This window comes from Hemitrygon akajei, chromosome 15 (assembly GCF_048418815.1).
Source record: "Hemitrygon akajei chromosome 15, sHemAka1.3, whole genome shotgun sequence".
NCBI classification, from domain to species: domain Eukaryota; kingdom Metazoa; phylum Chordata; class Chondrichthyes; order Myliobatiformes; family Dasyatidae; genus Hemitrygon; species Hemitrygon akajei.
In genome coordinates, this window is record NC_133138.1 from 11,554,275 (window position 1) to 11,572,430 (window position 18,156).

General features: G+C 42.3%; 1 long non-coding RNA gene across 1 annotated transcript in view; it reads right to left on the reverse strand.

Annotated features, from left to right (window-relative positions):
* LOC140739164 (uncharacterized) overlaps positions 1-18,156 on the reverse strand; it is a 36,075-nt gene that overhangs the window by 17,452 nt on the left and 467 nt on the right. The gene's annotated exons all lie outside the window — the stretch shown is intronic.

Below are 18,156 nucleotides of genomic sequence, written 5' to 3' on the forward strand. Positions count from 1 at the left end.
GTGATTAAATCTGACTTCATCACAGTGAGATCCAGATATCAACCAGCACCGTCAAGAGAGGAAATTGCAGATGCTGTTGCAAAGATAATTGCTTCATTGTTAGCCACTAGTGAAGTTCCTAAGTCTGGAAGGCAGCTAATCATAAACATAACAGAATACAGGGTAACGTTATAAAAGTGTTTAAAATTATGAGGGACATAGATAGGTTGATGGAATAGTCTTTCCCCCAGGGTAGGAGAGTTCAAAACATAGGGGCATAGGTTTAGGTTAAAAAGGGACATATTTAAAAGGGACCTGAGTATATAGAACAAACTGTTAGTGAAAGTGATTGAGGAAGGTACAGTAGTATCACTTAAGGAACACTTACATGGAAGCATGGGGCCTAGAGGGTTATGGGCCGAATGTAGAAAATTGAGATCTGTTGGTGGGCACTGTGGCTGACATGGACTCATTGGACTGAAGGGTCTGTACCCATGTTGTACTGCACTATGAATCTATCACTACATCTGTGTAAAAAAACTTTTCCATTAAATTCCCTTCAAATCTTTTTCCCTCCTTTACCTTATGCCCTCTTAATTCGATGCCCCTATCATGGGAGAAAGGTCTATACTATCAATTTGAAGTATGCCTCTTATAATTTTATTTTACTTCTATCAGTCGACCCTGAAGTCACTTTTGCGCAGGGGAAACAAACTCAACGTAGCCTATCTCCCCCAGTCAAGGCAATGTTCTGGTGAATCTCCTTGGCACTCTTTCCAATACATTCACATAGAATGAGGACCACAATGCCATCCAAAACTCTAAGTGCAATCACAGAGTTTTGTACAGTTGCAGCATAATGTCCCAATTTTTATACTTGGTGTCCTGATCTATGAAGCCTAGCGTGCTTTATCAGCACTCTACTGTGTTGCGATTTTCAGGGAATTAGGATTTCCAAGGTCTCTCTATTCATCAACATTTAGCACCCTACTTACTGTTCATTGTTTAGGTCTTCCACCTATTTGACTGTCCAAGATTCGTCATCTCATAATTACCAGGATTTAATTCTATTAACCAATGATTTGTCCAACTTTACATTTCCACGCTGCAGTCTTGGACAACCTTTCTCACCATCCATACTGTCACTATATATATGTAGTCCAAGAATGAGCCCTACTGAATACCATTGATTGCCAAGCCAATTTTGGATCTTATAATCCCAGCTTGCTTGTAACGCGCCTTAACTTTCTGGAATAACCTATAATGTCTGATTTTGTCAAATGGCTTCAAAAATCTATATCTAGAAGTTTACTGCCCTGTCTTTCTTTATCCTCTTAGTTTCCTCCTGAAAAATTGCAGTCAAATTAGTGTGGTTGGATTTCCCCCAATACAAAGCCACTCTGGATATCCCTGAATCTGCCCCTGATTTACAAATGTACAGAATACATTCCCTTAGGATATTCTCCCATAATTTTTCTGCTACTGACGGGCTGGTTTTTTATTATCTGGATTAACCCTATTGCCCTTACTGAATAAAGAAGATTAGCTGTATTTCAGTCTCCCGACATCTCATCTGTAACTACTGAAGATGCAAAACATTCTGGCAGAACCACTGCTATCTCCTCGCTTGCTTCCATGCTAACTGTGGATAGATCTCATTAGGCCCTGGCGTTTATCAAACTTTATGCATGCTATAACGACTGTCATCTCCTCCTTCTTAATGCTGACCTGTTCCAGATTATTCATGCTTCCTTCTGCTGAATACAGCTGTGAAGTAATCATTTCAGATCTCAGCCACGTCACTTGGTTCCACATACAGATTTCCCTTTACCTACTCCTTCCTTGGATAACCCTCTTCCCCCGTATACACAGAATGTTTTAGGATCACCCTTATTTTTTGGGCACTTTTTGCCAAATTTTTGTTAACATTTGTTCTTCTTTGAGAGGCATTGATTGTGTGGATATCCAGAGTCTTTTTCCCACGGCTGAAATGGCTAACACGAGGGGGCATAGTTTTAAGGTGCTTGGAAGTAGGTACAAGGTGGATGTCAGAGGTAAATTTTTATATAGAGGGTGGTGGGTGCATGGAATGCACTGCCAGTGAAGGTGGTAGAGGTGGATACAATAGGGTCTTTCAAGAGGCTCTTAAATAGGAACATGGAGCTTAGAAAAATAGAGGGCTATGTGGTAGGGAAATTCTAGGCAGCTTCTGGAGTAGGTTATATGGTCGGCACAACATTGTGGGCTGAAGGGCTTGTAACGTTGTGTAAAGTTCTATGTTCTATGTTCACTTCTGAATATTCTATATTCCTGAAGAAGCTCTCCTTAAGTGTCTATAGGTGCCACATATTCCTTTTGTTTTTCTGATCAAACCTTCAATATTCTCTGCTCTCCAAGTTACTCTAATCTTTCCAACTTTTTTTGTCTTTTTCTCTTTCTGGAACATGTTGGCCATCAACCCTCTCTAACTGATTCTCATTTTTCCATTGACGTTTCTCTTGCAAGAACCTTTTCCCAATCTACTTTTCTCACTTCTCTTATACTCTTTAAATCAGCCTTTCCTTAATTCAAGACCTTAACTGAGGATTAACCCATTAACCCATCATTAACTCTCGGAGATGAGAGGCGAGATATAGGCTTTTATTGGCTGGAAGAAAGAACAAGCAGCAATTGACCACCACACTGCATCCTGGAGACTGATACCGGGGTCTGTGGGAGGAGCCACAGTCGGTGGGAGGAGCCACAGGAGCAGTCAGTGGGGGGGCGTGTCTAGACAGGTATATGTAGTTCACCACACCCATTCTATAACTAAGTTTACAGAAGAATGGTATCAGCTCCCAAAGTGTTCCCAAACCAGCACTTCCACCACCAGCGCAGTTTAATTTTCTAAGTTAATGTCAAGCACTGCTTTACTGTTGTAGGACTCCCTATATATCGCGGACAGCATGGTAGCGTAGCGGTTAGCGTGATGTAATTACGGTGACAGCGACCTAGTCTCAATTCCCTTGCTGTCCGTACGGCGTTTCTACATTTTCTCCAACTCCTGTGAGGTTCCTGTGGGAGTTCCACTTACCTCCCACATTAAAAAGCCATGGCAGTTAGTAGGTTAATGGGTCACTGGGGTGTCAGTGGGTAGCATGGGCCCATGAGGGACAAGCATGTAACGGTGCTCTATCTCTAAATAAATTAAAAAATATATTGTCTCAAAAATCTTTGCACAAAGGGCTTAGAAGGAGAAGTAGCCTCTTGCTCTTACATCTTTCTGTGATTCGTTTACATGTTTATTTCTCTAATTTCTGATGACTATTGGGGCATCTATAGTACACTCCCAGAAGATTATTTGTGATAATCATAGATTATCTGTGATTACTCTTATTCCTGAATTCTATTCATATGACCTGAATAGACAATATCTCTAGGATTTCCTTCCTAAAATCTGCAGGTATGTCCTCCTGAATCAACAGTGTGACTCCCCCTCCTCTTTTGCATTCCTCTCATGGCATGAAGAGTTCATATTTCTGGGGCTTTTACTTTGCTTCCTTAAGTGATTCTGTTCTTAGAATAAAACTCTAACCATTGTTCAATATAACACTCCAGTTCCTTTTTAACAACTAATCATTTGACTTACTATTTGGGACCACTAATGCCCAAAAATGTCATGTTCCATACAGGGAAATTGGAACCTCACAACACCAAGTGGAAACCAAGTGGGCAGTGTAAAATACATGGATTTTTGTCAGTTGAAAAACTGCCCAGGTTCAGCTGAACTGTATATTTACCTAGACCTATTAATAGATAGTTTGACAAAACCAATAAGACCATAAGACATAGGAGCAGAATGAGGCCATTCAGTCATCTCCGCCATACCATCATGACTGATCGTTGATCCCCCTCAACCTCATACACCTCCTTTGATGCCCTGACCGATCAGCAAATGATCAAACTCTTCCTTAAGTATACCCGCGGGCTTTGCCTCCACCACAGTCTGTGGTAAAGCATTCCACAGATCCACCATTCTGTGGCTGAAATAATTCCTCCTTACCTCCGTTCTAAAAGGTCACCCCTCAATAATGACGCTCTGCCCTCTCATTCTGGGTACCCCTCACCATAGGAAGCAACCTCTCCACATCCACCCTATCTAATTCTTTCAACATTTAGTAGGTTTCAATGAGATCCCCACCCATTCATCTAAATTCCATTGAATACAGGCCCAAAGCTGCCTAATGTTCCTCATATGTTAACCCTTCATTCCTGGCATCATCCTTGGGAACCTCCCATGGACTCTCTTCAATGTCAACATATCCTTTCAGAGATATGGGGCCCAAAACTGTTGACAATTCTCAAGGTGCGCCTGACTAGTGTCTTATAAAGTCTCAGAATTATCTCGTTGCTTTTATATTTTATTCCCCTTGAAATAAGTGCCAACATTGAATTTGCCTTCTTTGCCACAGAATCAACCTGTAAATAAGGTTCTTATTTAACTATGCAGAACTTGAAGCAGTGTTTTCATTAGTCATTTATGTTGGAGCTGGAGTTGGTTTACGTACTGAGTCCCATGTACTGATATATAGTGAAAAGCTTGTCTTGCATACTGTTCATACAGATCAAATCATTAACACAGTGTATTAATGTGGTACAAGGTAAAACAATAGTAATGCAAATAAAGTGTGGTGCAGGTAAACAATAAGGCACAAGATCATAACAAGGTTCACTAGATTGTACGCTTGAGGTTAGGAGCACATTTTACCGTACAAGGGAAAAACTTAACAGTCTGATAACACCAGAGTAGAAGCTGTCCTCGAGCCCGATGGTACGTACGTGCTTTCAGGCTTTTGTATCTTCTGTCCTGGGTGGGTGGATCTTTTATTATGCTGACTGCTGTACTGAGATATCGAGAAGTATAGACAGAATCCATGCTGTGGCTCTGCCAATGATCTGACATGAGGCCTGAATATGAATTTTTCCCGGTGGGCTAAGTACAGTTGGAATCTTCTGAGTAGCTAAAGAGGATAACACTGGTAAACTTTTTATTTTCCTCAGAGGGAGAAGGAAGACTCTGAAAATCATAAGCAGTGCTATTTTTAGTTTGATTATTTTGGGGGTGGAGTGGGGAAATTTATGTAAACAGCATGAACAAAATAAATATTCGTGATATTTAAAAGAAGCAATGGATCAAATTACATTCATCTGTTGATCTGAGTGAGTGATGATGAATATTTTGTCACTAATCTCATGCCTCACATTTTTTATAAAGCATACAAGTAAAATAGGCCTACCTGTAGAGCCATCTTCAAGAAATTAATGTCTAGTGTGTAAGGCAATTATACAGAACCTCATAGCCTTAACAGAATGAATTCTGTCATTTTACCTACATAAACTTGTGTTCTAACAAGACTAATATATATTAAATGGGAAAAAAATTAATCCTTTAGTGGAGGAATGAATAATAGGAAACAGAGAAAGATGGAAGATTTCCATAGCAGAAAGCCCTTACAGAGTAAAACTATTAATAGATAATCAAGGGGGCTGCGAGGAGGGAGAAACATATGGCCACCTCAATCCCCAGAGAAAAAACAGCGCTAGTCAAAACATTCAGTGCTCAGCAGGTAATTGTAAAGGTGATGGTATGTTGGCCTGATCACAAAGAGTATGGAATGTACATCAAGTCAGTTTTACTGTTACTTGGTAAGGTTCTGGTTAGATGTTGATGAAACTGCCATTGCACATAAATAAATATTTTGAAAGGATATGTCGGGCCTAGAACACACACACTCCTCCGACTCAAGCATTCCATTTATTTTACTTCTGCACAAGGAGGACAGCATGGGCCCCTGTCACCCACAGTGTTCTGGACTGAACAGAAAACTGCTATTTTTTTTACCGAATTGGATATGGATTTTATTTATGGATATTAATTATTGTCAATTGTATATGTTTGAATTCCTTACTAGCAAGGTCAAACAGCATTCACAATAAAGGTGTTAAAGTCAATCGAAACTTCAAGCAGACAGCCAATAATATTTTGAAGTAAGTAAAGACAATGAAGTCTTAGTTGTTGAGTATGTTTCACATCCTTCTGTTATCCTGCACCCCCTATTGTGTAAAGGGAAGCTATGTTTTAGGTAGATCTTTTTGGAAAAGTCTCACTACAAAGGCCTCACTCATTTGGCTTCAGTTCACAACATTTTGTCCATAGTAAGCGAGCTCTTTGATGGCCTCACTTGACTACAACTGCCCCAGGCTATCCTTGCCTTATCACGATTTCCATACCTACCGTACTAATCTATCTTCAGGTTTAAGGAATGCACTTGAGGCAATGTAGTGAATGTTCATCATTTGAGTCATGGGATGAAAGGTTTGACATTTTAAATGAGGTTGAACAGAATAGTCTTACACTCATTCGAATAGAGAAGAATAAGAAAGGAGATCTTATTGAGCATAACATAAGAAAGCAGGTGAAGGCTATCTGGCCCATCAAAACCTGCTCTGCCATTTAATAAGATCATGACTGATCTGGCCGTGGATTCAAGCTCCATCAACCCGCCTTTTCTCCATAACCTTTAATTCCCCTGCTATGTGGAAACTTATCCAAATGTGTCTTAAATATTGTATATTTAATGAGGTAGGCTCTACTGCATCCCTGGGCAGAGAAACCACAGAATCACTACACGCTGGGAAAAGCTGTCATCTCTCTCCCAAATCTATTTCCCCAAACATAAGATTCACACATAAGATTCTGAGGGAGAATGATAGGGTGGGTACGGAGAGGCTGCTTCCTGTGTGAGGAATCTTGATCAAGTAGGCATGGATTTAGAATAGGGAATCATCCCTTTTTACCCTTTTTGAACAGGTGGTCAGTGGCAGCTGATATTAAAGCCGAGAAATGTGAATGGTTATATTTTGGTTGGGAGAATAAGAACAGACAATATAAAGAACATATGGAGCATTAGTCTAGAAAGGAACTAAGAACAGAACTTGTTGAAAGTAGTATGCCAGGGTAGGTTGAAAATATAGTTAAAAAGTCATATGGGATATTGGGCCTTAAAAATGAACGTATAGATCACTAAAGTAAACAAGTCTTGATAACCCCTCATAAAACATTTATTTTGTCATAACTAAAAGCTTTGGTGCAGAAGAAGTTTACCAAAACAACTCCAGGAGATGAACGACTCCAGTTACATGAATAAACTGGAGAAGATGTGGGTGATCTTCCTGGAACAAGGAAGTTTTGAGGATGACCGACAAATGAATTGTATAGCTAGATGGAGATTAACTGTTGCCATTAAGATCAAAAACTAAGACGTAGAATAAGGGTAATTGACAACAAAATTAGAAGTGACATGAGAATTTTATTTTACATAACAAGTATTTCGAATCTGGAGAGCATTACCAGGGATAGTGGTGGAGTAGGTTTCCTTCAAAAGTTTTCTGGTTAAAGAAAATAACTTGCAGCGTTACAAGGAAAAGGCAGGGAAGTGGGAGTAGATGAATTGCTTTTACATGGAGGTAGTATAGACCCAATGCTCTTAGATTCCTGTGAACATTCTGTTATTCTGGTTGAAACATAAAGTAGCTAAGAATCATTGAGGACCCAGCAGCAGACAGTCATGGATGGATCTTTCTGACCCAGTTGGCTATATTGGCACTAACAAGGGCAAAGGGAAAGTGGCACCAGTTGTGGAATAGAGAGGTGAAATACATGGTAGTGGTTGTCTGTTGTATCTGACAATAACAAGAGACCTGTGCGGGAAAAACTTTGAAGTAGAAAAGCCATCGCACTGTGGCATATCAACTCTCTCGACCCCTGAAGTCCAGGTGCAGTGGTACGATTAGTCATCACTAACTGGGGTCTTCCCTGGTTGTAGTGGCTGACCATGAATACTGCTGTGCCTCTCTGTGAAGCATTGCAGAATCACCTTCCTGGCCATTGGTTCTCACTGATGATCTCATCTGCCCAGTCCGCTGGAGCTGACTTCACAGGCACGTTCCTATCTCACCGGGGTGCAAGGCCTACCCTGGTTTTGCCCCCCTGTCGAAGCAATGTACCAGGGTGTGACCGGTGTCGCTTGCAAATGGCTACTTGGAGCCACAGGTGAGAGTTGAGTGTCTGGTGGAGCCTAAAGGTGGGTGAGTTACCCCAGGAGGGGCATGACAAGTCCCTTCACCAGAGGTGGTACTCCTCCCTGGACACCCCATACCACCTTAAAGTACAGCGGTCTTTGTGGCAATTGCATTCGCTGGGTTTTATCTCACACAATAGTAGCCTTGTGTAAGGAGACTGCAGAAATATTGGTATTTGTGTTGGTATATTACCGTCACATGTACAGAGATACAGTGAAAACCTTTCTTTTATGCTCTCAAGGCCAATTATGCCATATACTGAGATACACTGTGATGCAACATCAATAACTCTCTGAGACGTGAGGCGAGATATAGGCTTTTATTGACTGGAAGAAAGAACAAGCAGCAATTGACCACCATACTACATCCTGGAGACTGAGGGCAGGGCTCAGGCCCCAATCGCCTTTATACCGGGGTCTGTGGGAGGAGCCACAGGAGCAGTCAGCGGGGGGGGGGGGGGGGGGGGCGTGTCCAGCCAGGTATATGTATTTCACCATACACTGAAGCAGTAAAAAGAAAAGATAATGCGGAATATCGTGTTGCAGAAACAGAAAAAGGCATGGCAGGTAAACAAATAAATTGCAAGGGCCTCAGTGAGGTACACAGATTGGGAGATCAAGAATTCATCTTTAGCATATGAGAGGTCCTTTCAAGAGTCTGATTACAATGAGAGAGATACTGCCGTGAGTGTGCAGGTAGGGGCTTTCAAGCTTTTCTATGTTTTGTCTGAGAGAGGACAAACGAGGTTGACTGGCTTGGGAGGGGACCTTGATAATGTTGGTGCTTTCCCAAGGCAGGAAGAAATGTAGGTTGAGTCAATGGAGGGGAATCTGGTTGGTGGGATGGACTGAGTAGGCTGATACGGTACCTCTGAAATTTTTATAGTCTTGAGCAGACATAATGTTAAGAAAAAAAACAGCAGTGGCCTCCAAAACAAAATAGTTACCATGAGACGTTCCATGATAGCTGTGAGAGCTATCAGATTGGCTTCATAATGGTGACAACACTATTGATGCAAGTGATCATGTCATAGGGTCATAGAGTCATAGAAAAATACAGACAAGGCAATGGCCCTTTGGCCCATCTAGTCCATGCCAAACTACTTAACCTGCCTACTCCCATTGGCCTATGCCCAGACCGTAGCCCTTCATACCCCCATCATCCCTTAAACATAAAAATCAAGCTCAGATGCACAATACGTGCTGACAGCTGGTTCCACACTCCCATGCCCTTTAAGTGAAGAAATTTCCCCTCATATTAGAAACATAGAAAACCTACAATACAATACAGGCCCTTCAGACCACAAAGCTGTGACGAACATGTCCTTAGCTTAGAACTACCTAGGCTTACCCATGGCCCTCTATTTTTCTAAGCTCCATGTATCCATGCAGGAGTCTCTTAAAAGACCATATCGTTTCTGCCTCCACCACCGTTGCTGGCAGCCTATTCCACTCACTCACCACTCTCTGCATAAAAAATTTACCCCCGACATCTCCTCTGTACCTACTTCCAAGCACCTTGAAACTATACCCTCTTGTGCTAGTCATTTCAGCCCTGGGAAAAAGCCTCTGACTGTCCACACGATCAATGCCTTTCATTATCTTGTCCACCCCTATCAGGTCACCTCTCATCCTCTGTCGCTCCAAGGAGAAACGGCCGAGTTCACTCAACCTATTCTCATAAGGCATGCTCCCCAATCCAGGTAGCATCCTTGTAAATCTCCTCTGCACCCTTTCTATGATTTCCACATCCGTCCTGTAGTGAGGCAACCAGAATTGAGCACAGTACTTCAAGTGGGGTCTGACCAGGGTCCTATATAGCTGCAACATTACCTCTTGGCTCTTAAACTCAATCCCACGATTGATGAATGTACTGTATGCCTTCTTAACCACAGAGTCAACCCACTTGGCAGCTTTGAGCGTCCTATGGACTCGGACCCCAAGATCCCTCTGATGCTTCACACTGCTAAGAGTCTTGCCATTAATGCTATATTCTGCCATCATATTTGACCTACCAAAATAAACCACCTCATACTTATCTGGGTTTTACACCATCTGCCACTTCTCAGCCTAGTTTTGCATCCTATCAATGTCCTGCTGTAATCTCTGACAGCCCTCCACACTGTCCACAACACCTCCAACCTTTGTGTCATCAAAAGATTTATGAACCCATCCCTCCATTTCCTCATCCAGGTCATTTATAAAAATCACAAAGAGTAAGGGTCCCAGAACAGATCCCCGAGGCACTCCACTGGTCACCAGCCTCCATGCAGGATATGACCCATCTACAACCACTCTTTGCCTTCTGTGGGCAAGCCAGTTCTGGATCCACAAAGCAATGTCCCCTTGGATCCCATGCCTCCTTACTATCTTTATAAGCCTTGCATGGGGTACCTTGTCAAATGCCTTGCTGAAATCTATATACACTACATCTACTGCTCTACGTTCATCAATGAGTTTAGTCACATCCTCAAAAAATTCTATCAGGCACGTAAGGCACAACCTGCCTTTGACAAAGCCATGCTGACTATTCCTAATCATATTATGCCTCTCCAAATGTTCATAAATCCTGCCTCTCAGGATCTTCTCCATCAACTTACCAACCACTGAAGTAAGACTCACTGGTCTATAAGTTCCTGGGCTATCCCTACTCCCTTTCTTGAATAAGGGAACAACATCCGCAACCCTTCAATCCTTCGGAATTTCTCCCACCCTCATTGATGATGCAAAGATCATCACCAGAGGCTCAGCAATCTCCTCCCTCGCTTCCCACAGTAGCCTGGGGTACATCCCATCAGGTCCTGGTGACTTATCTAATTTGATGCTTTTCTAAAGCTCCAGTACATCCTTTTCCTTAATATCTACATGTTCAAGCTTTTCAGTCTGCTGCAAGTCATCCCTACAATTGCCAAGATCCTTTTCCGTATTGAATACTGAAGCAAAGTATTCATTAATTACCTCTACCATCTCCTCAGGTTCCATACACACTTTTTCACTTTCACACTTGATTGGTCCTATTCTCTCACGTCTTATCCTCTTGCTCTTCACATACTTGTAGAATGTCTTGGGGTTTTCCTTAATCCTGTTCGCCAAGGCCTTCTCATGGCCCCTTCTGGCTCTCCTAATTTCTTCCTTAAATTCCTTCCAGCTAGCCTTATAAACTTCTAGATCTCTATCATTACCTAGATTTTTAACCTTTCATAAGCTCTTCTTTTCTTCTTGACTAGATTTACAACAGCCTTTGTACACCACGGTTCCTGTACCCTACCATCCTTTCCCTGTCTCATTGGAATTGATCTACACAGAACCCCACGCAAATATCCCCTGAACATTTGGCACACTTCTTCCATATGATTCCCTGAGAGCATCTGTTTCCAGTTTATGCTTCCAAGTTCCTGCCTGATAACCTCATATTTCTCCTTACTCCAATTAAACGTTTCCCTAACTTATCTGTTTCTATCCCTCTCCAATGCTATTCCTTTTAAATGTTTCAGCTTTCACCCTTAACCCATGACATCTAGTTGCGGTTCCACCCAACCTTAGTGAAAAAAGTCTGCTTGCATTTATCTTATCTATACCCCTCATAATTTTTTATATTTCTATTAAATCTCTCCCCAGTCTTCTATGTTCTAAGGAATAAAGTCCTAACCTATTCAATCTTTCCTTATAACTCAGGTGCTCCAATCCCAGCAACATCCTTGTAAAATTTATCTGTACTCTTTCAACCTTATATACTGTACATCGTTCCTGTAGGTAGATGATGAAAACTGCACACAATGTTCCAAATTACCCTTCAGCAATGTCTTATACAACTTCAACATAACATCCCATTTCAAGTACTCAGTCTTTAATTTATGAAGGCCAACATGCAAAAAGCTTTCTTTATGACACTATTTACCTGTGATGCCACTTTCAATGAATTATGGACTTGTATTCCCAGATCTCTTTGTTCTACAGCACTCCTCAGTGCCCAGCTGTTCACTCTGTAACACCTACCCCAGGGGTGTCAAACTCATTTTAGGTCACGGGCCGGATTGAGCAAAATGCAGCTTCATGCAGGCCGGATCAGTCGGATGCGTGCGAACGCAGCTTTCGTTGCCTCCGCTTTTTCAGCCTGCTCTCATGTGTCTCAGTCTCTGCTATAACTACAAAGTGTTTCACTTTACAAATTCCATTTCTTATGAAGAAGACTGCCGAGCAAGACTGCCGAATAAACACTAAAAACCCTGAAAACCTGGTACCTGAATAAACTCAGCATTAGCCATATCATATGCCATAGGCGCTTCGATTACTGGGGCCAGCTTTAATAGTAATTAGATATTATCTCGCGGGCCAAAGATAATTCCACCGCGGGCCGGATTTGGCCCGCGGGCCTTGAGTTTGACATATATGACCTACCCTGTTTGGTCCTGTGGATGGGCAACACTTTGTACTTGTCTGCATTAAATATCATCTGCAATTTTCAGTCTAATTTTCCAGCTGAATCAGATCCCTCTGCAAGCCATGATAGTCCTCCTCGCTGTCCACTACATCCCCAATCTTGCTGTCATCCACAAGTTTGCTGATCCAATTAACCACATTATGCACCGATCCAGCACCAATCCCTGCGGCACTCCGCTAGTCACGGGCCTCCAGCCAGAGAGGCAACCATCTACTACCACTCTAAGGCTTCTCCCACAAAGCCAATGTCTAATCCAATTTACTACCTCATCTTTTATGCTAAGCGACCGAATCTTCTTGACTAACCTCCCATGTTGGATCTTGTCAAATGCTATTGCTGAAGTCCATGTGGATGACATCTGCCCTCTTGCCTTCATCCACTTTCCTGGTAACTTCCTTGAAAAACTCCGTAAGATTGGCTTAACATGACCTACCATCCATGATGCTACATTGACTATCCTTAATCAGTCCATGCCTATCCCAATACTTATATATCCGATCCCTTAGAATACCTTTCAATAACTTTCCCACTACTGATGTCGGGCTCACTGGCCTATAATTCCCTGGTTTATTTTTAGAGCCTTTCTTAAACAGCAGAACAACATCAGCTCTCCTCCAATCCTCCAGTATCTCACCTGTAGCTAAGGATGATATAAATATCTCTGCTATGGCCCATGCAATTTCTGCACTTGCCTCCCACTGGGTCCAAAAGAAAATCTTGTTTGTCCCTGGGGATTTTATCCACCCTAATTTGCCTCAAGACAACAAACACCTCCTCCCGTGTAATCTGTATAAGAGTCCATGACCTCCTTACTGCTTTGCTTCACTTCTGTGGACTCTATCCATTTCCTGAATAAATACAAATGCAAAAATTCCATTTAAGATCTCTCCCATCTCTTTTGGTTCCATTGAGATTACCATTCCTGTTTTCCAGGGGACCTATTTTGTCCCTTGCAATCCTTTTAATCTTAACATATCTGTAGAATTCCTTAGGATTCTCCTTCACCTTGTCTGCCAGGGCAAACTCATGCCTTCCTTTAGCCCTCCAGATTTCTCTCTTCAGTGTTCTCTTGCATTTCTTAAGTAAGTATTTTACCAACCTTGACACCTGGTGGTGCATGTTTTCATTATGCTCTGGAACATGGGATGGTAGCTCACTGACAGGCTATCCAGAGCACTCAGCAGCTTTCAGAACTCTTTGAAAAGCAGAACACTCAAAATCAGCACCACAGTTACCCAGATCCAAGACTTTTTGTTTGGTGTGCTTGCATGCAGCATGGTGCTATGTTTCCTTGCCCTAACTCTCACACACTTGCGGTAAAGTTTCATCACGTAAAGATAGTTCTTTTTAACCACTGTATCTTCAGGGTCTGAGCTCCCAGTATTTGATCCATTTCTTGCAAGAGTGAGATTGAGTCTAACGTCAAATTCTGACAAGACACCTTTTACTTTATGTTCATTCGGAGGGGGCATGTTAATTTTTTAGAACCCAAGTTTCATTATTAATGCACATTTCAACTGATGTACCATTGGAGAGCATCCTGACTGGTTGCATCACCGTCTGGTATGGAGGAGCCAATGCATAGGTTTAAAAAAAGGCTGAACTGCGTTGTGAGTCCAGTCAGGTCCATCATGGGCTGTAGTCTCCCCGTCATTAAGGACGTCTTCAAAAGGTAATGCCTCAAGAATGCAGATCCATTATGAAGGACATTTCCCAATCAAGACCTGCCCTCTTTTTATATTTACCATCAGGGAGGAGGAATAGGTGTCTGAAGACACAAGCTCCACATTTCATGGACAACATTTTCCCCTCTAGAAACATAGAAAACCTACAGCAGAGTACAGGCCCTTTGGCCCACAATGCTGTGCCGAACATGTACTTACTTTAGAAATTACCTAGGATTACCCATAGCCCTCTATTTTTCTAAGCTGCAAGTACCTATCCCTCTGCCCTCAGATTTCTGAAAGCTTCACGAACCCATGAGCATGACCTCACTATTTTGCTCCTTTATGTCAGTGATGATAAACCTGATTCTTATTCTAATATAAGAGAATGAAGAAGGCCTGATAGGATTGGATGATATAAGTATATGGTGAGGTAAGTTTGCTGCAGTGAGAGAAGGGATCTTAGGGAAGACGGTATTATGAGTGGTGAGGCCTTTGATGCAACAGTACTTGTTTATTTTAAAAGATCCTTTCTATTTTTATGAAGGATTAGAGGTATAAGGTATCTCCCAAACAGGTGTAGCTAATGGGCTGTGCTAACTGCGTACCTGAGTCATAATAACTGGAATGTTGCATAATACTTATTGCATGCTGATTGCAACATAACCAATCTGCTACGTGCAGCTCTCACCCTAAGTAATTAAACTGAGCATTAAGTAACTGCAGCCGTAGAATATTCAATCCTTAATTATATTTTTGAGAATCAATTCAAAACATGATTTTCAGGTGAATCTGCAGTGACAGTAAACTGGACTATAAAGGCGAATGCTACAGTTCTGCGACATACAAATGGCACAAACATCCTGAGGGAGACTGATTGCTGGGCATTTTCAGATGTCACTAGCATCTGGCAGGGTTGGAAGTTGGAACTAGGGGTTACACCATGTTTTCACGCCAATGTGCTGCCCAACCAAAGCAGCCAAACACGGATATGGGACGCACGTAATCTTGGGAAAAGTGCCCTGGCTACGCAGAATGTGAAGTCAGTCAGAAGTGACCTTTCTGTACAAATCAAGGAGATGTGGAGGCTTTATTGTTAACAAGAGAAAATCTGCAGATGCTGGAAATCCAAGCAACACACACAAAATGCTGGAGGAACTCAGCAGGCCAGGCAGTTTCTATGGAAAAGAGTACAGTCAACGTTTCGGGCCGAGAGCCTTTGGCAGGACCTTATTGTTATTGACTGAAGGCTGTACAAAATAGCCAACTACAATGTGCAGGGCATAAAAGGTTACACTCATGGATTGTTTAGATTGGCAAAAAGGATTGTGTGGAAGTGTTTAGCTTTAGGACCTGTTTCTGTATTGTATGAGTCTCTGAGGAAGGGAAGCATGCAGACCTGGAGCCTGAGCTCTATGAATAGATCCCAGAGAGCTTCAGGACTAATGGAAGCAGGAGGAAGATGGATGGTACTGGGGAATGTCCTTGCTCAACATTTGCAGCATGGCATCTTGAAATGTATCTATAGAGAAAGTGCACCACAGGTAGACAATATGATGAAAGATCATAACCGGGTAGATTATGAGGTCAAGAATCCATTTTATCATACTAGGAAAGCATTCAAAAGCCTTAAAACAGCAATGTACATGTTTTTTTCAGCTTTTGTATTTTCTGTCCAGAGGGAGAGGGAGAGGGAAGAAGAGAGAATGTCTGGGTTGTGGGGTCTTTGATTATTCTAGCAACTTTATTGAGATGGTGAGAGGTATAGACAGAGTCCACAGAGGGGAGGCTGAGTTCTGCAGTTTCTGTGGTCTCTGCAGTTTCTTGTGGTCATGGGCAGAGCAGTCACCATATGAAGCTGTGATGCAACCAGATAGGATTCATTGGTAAAAATTGGTAAGGATCAATCGAGGCATGGCAAATTACTTTAGCCTGCAGAGGAAATTTGGCATGTTGGTGAGTTCCCTTGGAGATGGTATCTACATGACTGGACCAGGACAGGTTATTGGTGATGTTCACTCCTAGGTTCTTGAAACTCTCAACCTCAGCACCATTGATGTAGACAGAAGCAGGTACACCCCGCCTCTTAGATTAATGACCAGCTCTTTTGTTTGGCTCTTATTGAGGGAAAGGTTGTTGTCATGATACCTTGTCACTAAACTCTCTGCCTCCTTCCTGTGCTCCAACTCATTGTTATTTGAGATATGCCTATTATCTAAAAACTTATCACTGGTGTACAGGACGTAGGTTAGAAGGCCTTGTAGAGCACCACGGCTGTGAATGATCATTGTGGAGTTGTTGCTGCCGATCCTTGCTAAGTAAGGATAGTTGGCCTGTTGGTCAGGAAGTCCAGTTATAAGAAGATGCATTTTGTCCCAATCTCAGGGTCTGCTGATGAGTTTTCTTGGAATTATAGAATTGGATGTGGAATTGTCGTCAATAAAAAATAGTCTAATGCTTTTACTATCCAGATGCTCCAGAGTTGTGCGTAGAGCCAGGGAGATGGCATGTACCATAGATTTGTTTCAGCAGTAGACAAATTGCAGTCATTTGAGGTGGTCTGGAGGCTGGAGTTGATGAATGTCATGACTAGCCTCTCATAGTACTTCATCATGATAGATATAGAGCCTCTGGGCAGTAGTCATTAAGGCACATTGCCTAGTTTTTTTCTTAGGTACAGAATAATAGTTGTACTCTTAAAGACCCCAGATTGAAGCAGAGAGAGGTTAAAAATGTGTCCAAGTTCATTCACTGGTTGATTTGCACAGGATCTAAGGACACGGCCAGGATCCTCAGCTGGGCCAAATGCTTTCAACAGATTTATTGCTTGGAAGACTGATCTTATGCCTGCAGTGGGTGACTGAGGGTTCAGGTACATTGGAAGCTGTTAGGGTAGGTGGGGATATGCTCCAATCTCTTTTATTAAAAGCATGCATAGAATGCATTAAGCTCACCCGAAGGGCTGTGCTGTTATTGGTGATGCTGGCTGACTTTGTTCTTGCAGTCTTTTATAGCATGTAGATCCTGCCACAATTGATGGTTGGCCTGGTACTCAATTTTGGTCTGTGATGTTACCTCATTACATCTCCTATTGACTGTGGATTGCTATGTATTTATTTATTGAGATGCTGAGTGCAGTAGGCCCTTCCCGCCCTGCAATCCCCCCAATTTAATCCTATCCAGGATTGTCACTGTAATTACTTACTAGCAGGGTCTAACTATTGTCCTGCAGGTTTCACAGCCTCCCTGACACACAAGGCCTTCCACTGGACAGGGGAGCTTTCCACTCTTCCCCTGCTTCATCTGCCTCCCTTCCACGGCAGACACATTGTGCGTTATTATTGAGAAGATTGCACTTCTACAGGCTGACACCTTTGCCTGGATGCTTCCTAATGAACTGTCTGGGGAAATATGCATTGAAGGCTTGCCAGGGATCAAGGTGGTCTCAGTTTAGCTGTTGTTTCTGGGTGTTAAAAAGCAAAATGCCACATCAAATGTGACATTCACCAATTTTCTAACTTTTTTATGGTGCATCAGACTGGGCATTAGCACTAAGAAGAGCCATGTTTCAACACACCACAAATCCATTTTATAGGTGTACATATAGAAACACAGAAAACCTGCAGCACGATACAGGCCCTTCGGCCCACAAAGTTATGCTGAACATGTCCCTACCATAGAAATTACTAGGCTTACCCATAGCCCTCTATTTTACTAAGCTCCATGTAAAAGTCTCTTAAAAGACCCTATCGTATCTGCCTCCACCATCCTTGCCGGCAGCCCATTCCAAGCACCCACCACTCTCTGAGTAAAAAACTTACCCCTGACATCTCCTCTGTACCTACTCCCCAGCACCTTAAACCTGTGTCCTCTTGTGGCAACCATTTCAGCCCTGGGAAAAAGCCTCTGACTATCCACACGATCAATGCCTCTCATCATCTTATACACATCT